The following is a 6,458-nucleotide window of genomic DNA, read 5'->3' as shown; positions in this document are numbered from 1 at the left end:
GCATAACTGCTACAAGTAGAAAACTATTTTGGGGGTGTTAGCAAGTGCTTACTTGTTTTTTCTTTCTGCGGCACAAACGATTATAATATCTTCGTTACTTACTTTTCTCTGTAAAGACAAAATACATGCATATGTACATACATATATAAATGCATATATACATAAATAAATACGTACATACAAACATATATAAATATGCATGTTATGTGTGTACACATGTATGAATATAACTCTAAAAAATAATTCATTCCATAATCTATGCTTATGTATGTAATCAATTTTATTTGTTGTTTTAAATGCTGCCCTAATATAATACTTCACATATATATATGCATATGTACATACAATTATTAACATACTTTCGTACATAATCTATTGACATACATTCCCACATTTTTATGCACAAAAATGCATGTGTTGTATAGTACACTCGGAGCGCTCGCTCGTCGCTCACTCGTCTTTCCTAGCAGAGTGAGTATGCAGACAGCTACTCGCCTCGCACTGCGAGCGAGGCAACACCCAACAGCCTCGCTCATTTAATAGGAGCGCGAGCAAACAAGCAGCGCTCGCTCGTTTGGCGAGCGAGCCAAACTTCTCATGCCTGGCCTCATTGCTGCTACGAGTACGAGCTGCGAGCGCCTCGTTGTCTGCGAGGCATTGAGTAGGAGTTTGCTCACTCGCTCGCTCGCTCGAACTCCGAGTTTTTGCCCACCCTGGTTTTATAGCCCATTCAATGTTAGTGTAATAACGTGCAAGTTTCAAGTTGCTAAAAGTTACCGTTGATTTTTTAGAATTTTTTTACCGAAGGTGTGTAGCGCTGCTACTGAATTTCAAAATACGTAAATATTTCAAGAATTTTAAAAGAACACCCAAAAGGGGAAAATTATAAAAAAAAATTGTGAATGGGGCACGAAAAATTGAGGTACTTAGGCGGGTTGGGTAATTAAGCGGGGAGGTACTTAAGAGAGGGATTTTCTTCGGATTATATTAAAAAGTTCACGGTGTCCAAAAATGTTGGTTACTTAAGCGGGTTAGGTGCTTAAGCGGGGGGTACTTAAGCGGGTTTCACTATATTTCAGTTCTATATTAGTTGTTTTCGATAACCAAATTAGCCATCAGTAGCCAAAAATCCAAATCAAGAGGGCAAGCGAAAATCCTCTCCAAAATGAGAGGAAAACCAAACAAGTTAACGAAGAGAAATTAGCCATCCCTTGCAAAAACAGGAAGAATAAGGCAAACCAGCTGACTTTTATTTATTTGGTCTACAGAAAAATGTTTTCTTACAGACAAATGAGAATAGAACATTTAGATATTTAAGTATGTGGGATATATTACAGAGTAGACTAATTATACATATTTATTTGTAATAATAATAATAATAACAATAATATAAAATAGCAGGTTTGGTAGCTGGCGAAGCCTAGTCTTCCACTTTTGTGTGCGGCGGGCACATAAGACCTAGTTTCCTCTGCGCGCTGCGGACAGGCTGTTGATCATGGTCGGTAAGGCCTGGTTTCCGATCCATGTTCCCGAAGACATTACTTTGTATGTGTGGCTGGTGGAAAGCTCTAGTTTCCGCTCCGCGCTATGAACAAGCTGTTGATCATGGTCGGAAAGAACGAGTTTACGATCCATGTTCCCGAAGTCATTACTTTTAATGTTTGGCAGGCGGAAAGCTCTAGTTTCCGCTCCGCGCTATGAACAAGCTGTTGATCATGGTCGGAAAGAACGAGTTTACGATCCATGTTCCCGAAGTCATTACTTTTAATGTTTGGCAGGCGGAAAGCTCTAGTTTCCGCTCCGCGCTGTGGACAAGCTGTTCATCATGGTCAGAAAGAACGAGTTTCCGATCCATGTTCCCGAAGTCTTTACTTTGAGTGTGTGGCAGGCGGAAAGCTCTAGTTTCCGCTCCGCGCTGTGGACAAGCTGTTCATCATGGTCAGAAAGAACGAGTTTCCGATCCATGTTCCCGAAGTCTTTACTTTGAGTGTGTGGCAGGCGGAAAGCTCTAGTTTCCGCTCCGCGCTGTGGACAAGCTGTTCATCATGGTCAGAAAGAACGAGTTTCCGATCCATGTTCCCGAAGTCTTTACTTTGAGTGTGTGGCAGGCGGAAAGCTCTAGTTTCCGCTCCGCGCTGTGGACAAGCTGTTCATCATGGTCAGAAAGAACGAGTTTCCGATCCATGTTCCCGAAGTCTTTACTTTGAGTGTGTGGCAGGCGGAAAGCTCTAGTTTCCGCTCCGCGCTGTGGACAAGCTGTTCATCATGGTCAGAAAGAACGAGTTTCCGATCCATGTTCCCGAAGTCTTTACTTTGAGTGTGTGGCAGGCGGAAAGCTCTAGTTTCCGCTCCGCGCTGTGGACAAGCTGTTGATCATGGTCGGAAAGGCCGAGTTTTTGATCCATGGTCGTATAGTCTTACGCGGTCGCGAAAATATACGAAGCCGATTACAATTGTACTAAGCAGTCATAGATATTGTGTAATTTATCGTTCCCGGTTAAAGATATTAATTTATTTAGTTACAAAAAAGCGATTCAGATATGTAGAAGCAATCATAGTGTTTGTTACAATCTTGGCATAACCATCGTAAAGCATCATGCATTTCAAAGTTTGATTTACAAATGCTCAACACAACCGTGGCACAGTCGGGAAAGTATGCGAGTCGACCACGTTTACCTCACAAACAGAACAGAAATATAGTTCAGCTGAACGATAAGGTGTATTGTAAGGGTTTACATGTTATTTATTCAAAATCTCAAGTAAGGTTTTCTTAATGGTAAAAAGTGAGTCGGAGGTGTCAAAATAGTCGTAATGATTATTAAAGTCCTGGCATAGGCAACGAAAAGCATCATGCATTTCAAAATTTGTTCTACAAATAGTTAGCTTAATGGGCATTAAATGTCTAGAAGGCCTAAAAGGAATACAAAACGTGATCTGGTTCAGTATAAAGGGACTATTGTCCATCCCGTTGTTTATGTTTTGTTTGTAAACAAACTGAAATTTATGTTGCCGCAATGGAAAAAAGGAAAGTCAGTGTTCAGTGTTCGCCTGGAACATTTCTGGAAGTAAGAACTAGTTAGCTCTATCATAATCACATAGCAGGCAGCCAAAAAGCGTATAAACTAGCAAAATTCGAAAAATTCTATTTTTTTTTGCAAAAATTGCAACCATATATTTTCTGATCATATGTTTTTGCTGGCTAAATTTTTCAAGCAAAAAATGAACGTTTCTCTAGCACTAAAATTAACGTTTTCTCTCAATTTTTTGAGTGATGGATAATTTTGTGTCGTTATCGAACGCCAACTTGTAAAAATTAGGAACTGTTAAAAAATTTTGTGTTATTGTACATTGAGACAATTCATTAACATTTGAGTGGTTATCCTATGATAATTTCCATTTTGAGAGGAAAAAAACTTTAATTGGAATTTTTTTTCTAAATTTACTTGGAATCATAAATTTTCGTCCTTCAAAATCTAATATTTAGTTGAAGCTCCCTTTCACTTTAATCATCTCCTGACATCTTCGCCTGCATTTTTTCGACTAGCCTCAAATTCAACTTTCTTAAAAATTTTCTAGATTTTCTAGTGCAAACCGTAAATCAATATGCATCAATTGATGAAAAACCGAATGTCGATTCTTGAATTTTTTGTATCGATTCACTGATCGAATCGAAGCTAGGAAATCGACAAGAAATCTAATCGAAAGAGCTTGATTAATCGATCTTCGATTTAATCGATTTAAAAACGGCATACGCTAGAGATAGCTCTGTGGTAAGCGCTTCTGACTTTGCACATCGATGATGCGGGTTCGATCCTTGGTGCAGTCTAGGAAAAGTGGTCTGATGAGGAGATCTGGCGATCTTCGAAATAGCAGCTATAACTTCTACCGCTAAGACTTTGTTGCTTTTTTCATTTTTCCTAAAAAACATATACGTGGTACAAAGCTAAATCACTTTAATTTAAAAAATATCTCGACGCGTTGTTGGCTATTTTTGAATGCGCACTAGTATAAAACTGTTTTTGTCCTTATTATTACAAGCTTTCTGTTTCGCCTGTGTGTTATCTCGCAATCAATTTTTAACCAACTTATCGATGAACTAGCTACTTGAAGCTTGAATCTTGTGCCTGGGACAAACATGTGGTATAGAAATTTGCCGTTGCTACGTAGCAACTACAATGATTTGTAGTATGAGAATGTGGTATTGATCGTAATATTAATACCATACTACTATGTGTATTTCTAGCATTGGCTCAGAAGCCGATGACAAGCAACATGAAAGATTAATTAATCCCCTATGTGGCGCAGCTGTCGAGATATTTGGAAAGCCCGTATTTATGATCCGATTTGTTACATTTTTACGACGTATATTACTTAAATAGGAAGAAATATCTGCACCGAAAAATTAGCTGTTAGTTGGTGCGGCATCAATTTTCTTTATGATAAAAGTTTGTCTTTAAAAACCTTTTTTTAATAACCAGTTTTTTCCATTTCAAATTGGGTGAAGGGCACCTTAAAGCGCTGTTTTTCTTTTTTGTAATGCAAAGACTACTTCGCTTTAATAGGTTATTAAATAAAGTACTGTTTGATAACATTAGTTTACAGTTGATTTCAGTAAAGTAGAACGAATGTATGCAAAACTGTGCTACCATAAAAAGGAAGTAAGGCTATGGCTCCTAATATTTTTTCCAACACTGTACATATGTGCATATGTCTTACGAGTATAGAAAAGAATTCACACCAATATTCATTCAATATAATTTTAAAATTACATTAGCTTATATTTTTGTTTAAAAATAATATTTTGTAGAGATTTTCACCAAGCGGTCATGTACGTCTTTTTCTAGAACTCTGCCTGACACAGAAAAAAACTCTTTTACTAGTTGCTGACCTAGCTGGTATGTTTTAACTTTGCCTTGAAAGGTTTCTAAGAAGTGGCAAAACTTTAGTTTTTTTTTTAGTTGCAAAACATCGTCACAACTTTTGTTTTCTAATTTTCTGATAATTGAGAGATACACAACGGTGTCGTAAGTCTCGTATTGTTGTATGTCGAAAATTTAAAAACTTAAATAAATGTTTAGAGAACTTGAAACCAAAACCAACTATTTTTTACACTATTAAGTTAAACAGTAGTAGTTTACGATTTCATTTTCATTGAGAATACGCACACATACATACGTACGTATGTGAAAACTACGTGATTGACGGAAAATCTAACTCACACACGCTCACGCCAGCAAAAATTTCAGTCAAGCATGATCACGGAAATTACGTGATTTTTTCTCAAAACCGCTCACGCTTACACGTGAAAATGCGTAACACGCGGGGTTACGTGTTTTCCCATCTCTAACTGAGACTACATATTCACCTTTATAGTTTTTATTTGAAGAATAAACTTTAAAACATTTCATTAAGGAAAAATAATCGGTTATATGTTCTTATTTACTGATTTTACACCCAAAAGAAATCCTGCGTCATTCTGGTCAGTGGTAGAATACCAAACTAAATGGCTAGTTTTAGATTCAAGCTCTCTAGCACTACTTATTGCGCTTGGTTTGCTTACATACTACGTTACATAAATCTTAAAATCCCTCAGTTCTCAGCATGCATCAACCCTATCTAACTTCTTTTAAGTTTTAGCTCATCACTCGTCTGTCTTCACCGTAACGCGGAAATCTGCTATATACGATTTTATGGATTCATAGATTGATAGCCTCGATTTAGAACAGATAGCATTCATGCCTATCGTAGTAGTACAGACTACGGCACTCGGCAGCAAGTCTGAAAAAATCGAGCCCTGAAGTTGAAATCCTTCAAGTCGTTGTTAAATGCCTTGCCTTTCTGCATACATGCATACATACATACATATGTACATGTATATTTATTATAAAATGCGTCATATATGTATGCGTGTGTCTGACGTTTAATAGGAATCACCTCCCAATAATGTGTTGCACTTTCATTCAGGCACTTCGGTCGGAGGGATTTAAACTCCAAAGAGTTTGCTTTCAATTCTTTAAAGTTTTAACATTTCTTTTCAACTTCGATTTTATATCCACAAAACATACCTTCACACATTCATACATATGTAGTTGTTTGATTTTTTCTCCTTGCATTTGCGCTCTTTCCTCTTTGTTTAGTTGCCATATCGTTTGTGTTGTCTACCCCAGCTACTTGGCCTTGTCAACGCCACTGGCATGAACATTGCAGCGTCGTCGTCACCATTGAAACCGCATTCGCTTGGTTCATTGTTCCAGGTATACCTACTACACACATTGCAGAACTTAAAAGACTACACTCTGGGCTTATAGCCTAAGCATATAAGAAGATTCTGCAGTATCCCGCTTAAAAAATAACCTACCAACAGCAATAAAAGGAAATTACAAAAAGAAAATATCGTCACTCGATTTTTTGTTGGTTTCTTGCGTAAACATTTTTCTTTCTTTTTGACAATAATCGGC

General features: G+C 37.4%; 1 protein-coding gene and 1 long non-coding RNA gene across 3 annotated transcripts in view; one reads left to right on the top strand and one right to left on the bottom strand.

Annotated features, from left to right (window-relative positions):
- The window catches only part of LOC108373136 (uncharacterized), a 17,992-nt gene extending 16,642 nt beyond the window's left edge, over window positions 1-1,350 (bottom strand). The window contains exon 1 of the long non-coding RNA XR_001848937.1: window positions 1,105-1,350. This is a non-coding gene — a long non-coding RNA (uncharacterized LOC108373136). The remainder of the gene's footprint in view (window positions 1-1,104) is intronic.
- pan (transcription factor pangolin) overlaps window positions 1-6,458 on the top strand; it is an 826,450-nt gene that overhangs the window by 107,173 nt on the left and 712,819 nt on the right. The window lies entirely within an intron of this gene.

Source organism: Rhagoletis zephyria, unplaced genomic scaffold (genome assembly GCF_001687245.7).
Source record: "Rhagoletis zephyria isolate East Lansing unplaced genomic scaffold, Rhagoletis_zephyria_1.1 Rzeph_scaffold_00004, whole genome shotgun sequence".
Taxonomy (NCBI): domain Eukaryota; kingdom Metazoa; phylum Arthropoda; class Insecta; order Diptera; family Tephritidae; genus Rhagoletis; species Rhagoletis zephyria.
The sequence above is the reverse complement of the archived record's forward strand: the minus strand, read 5'-3'. Positions and strand labels throughout refer to the sequence as shown.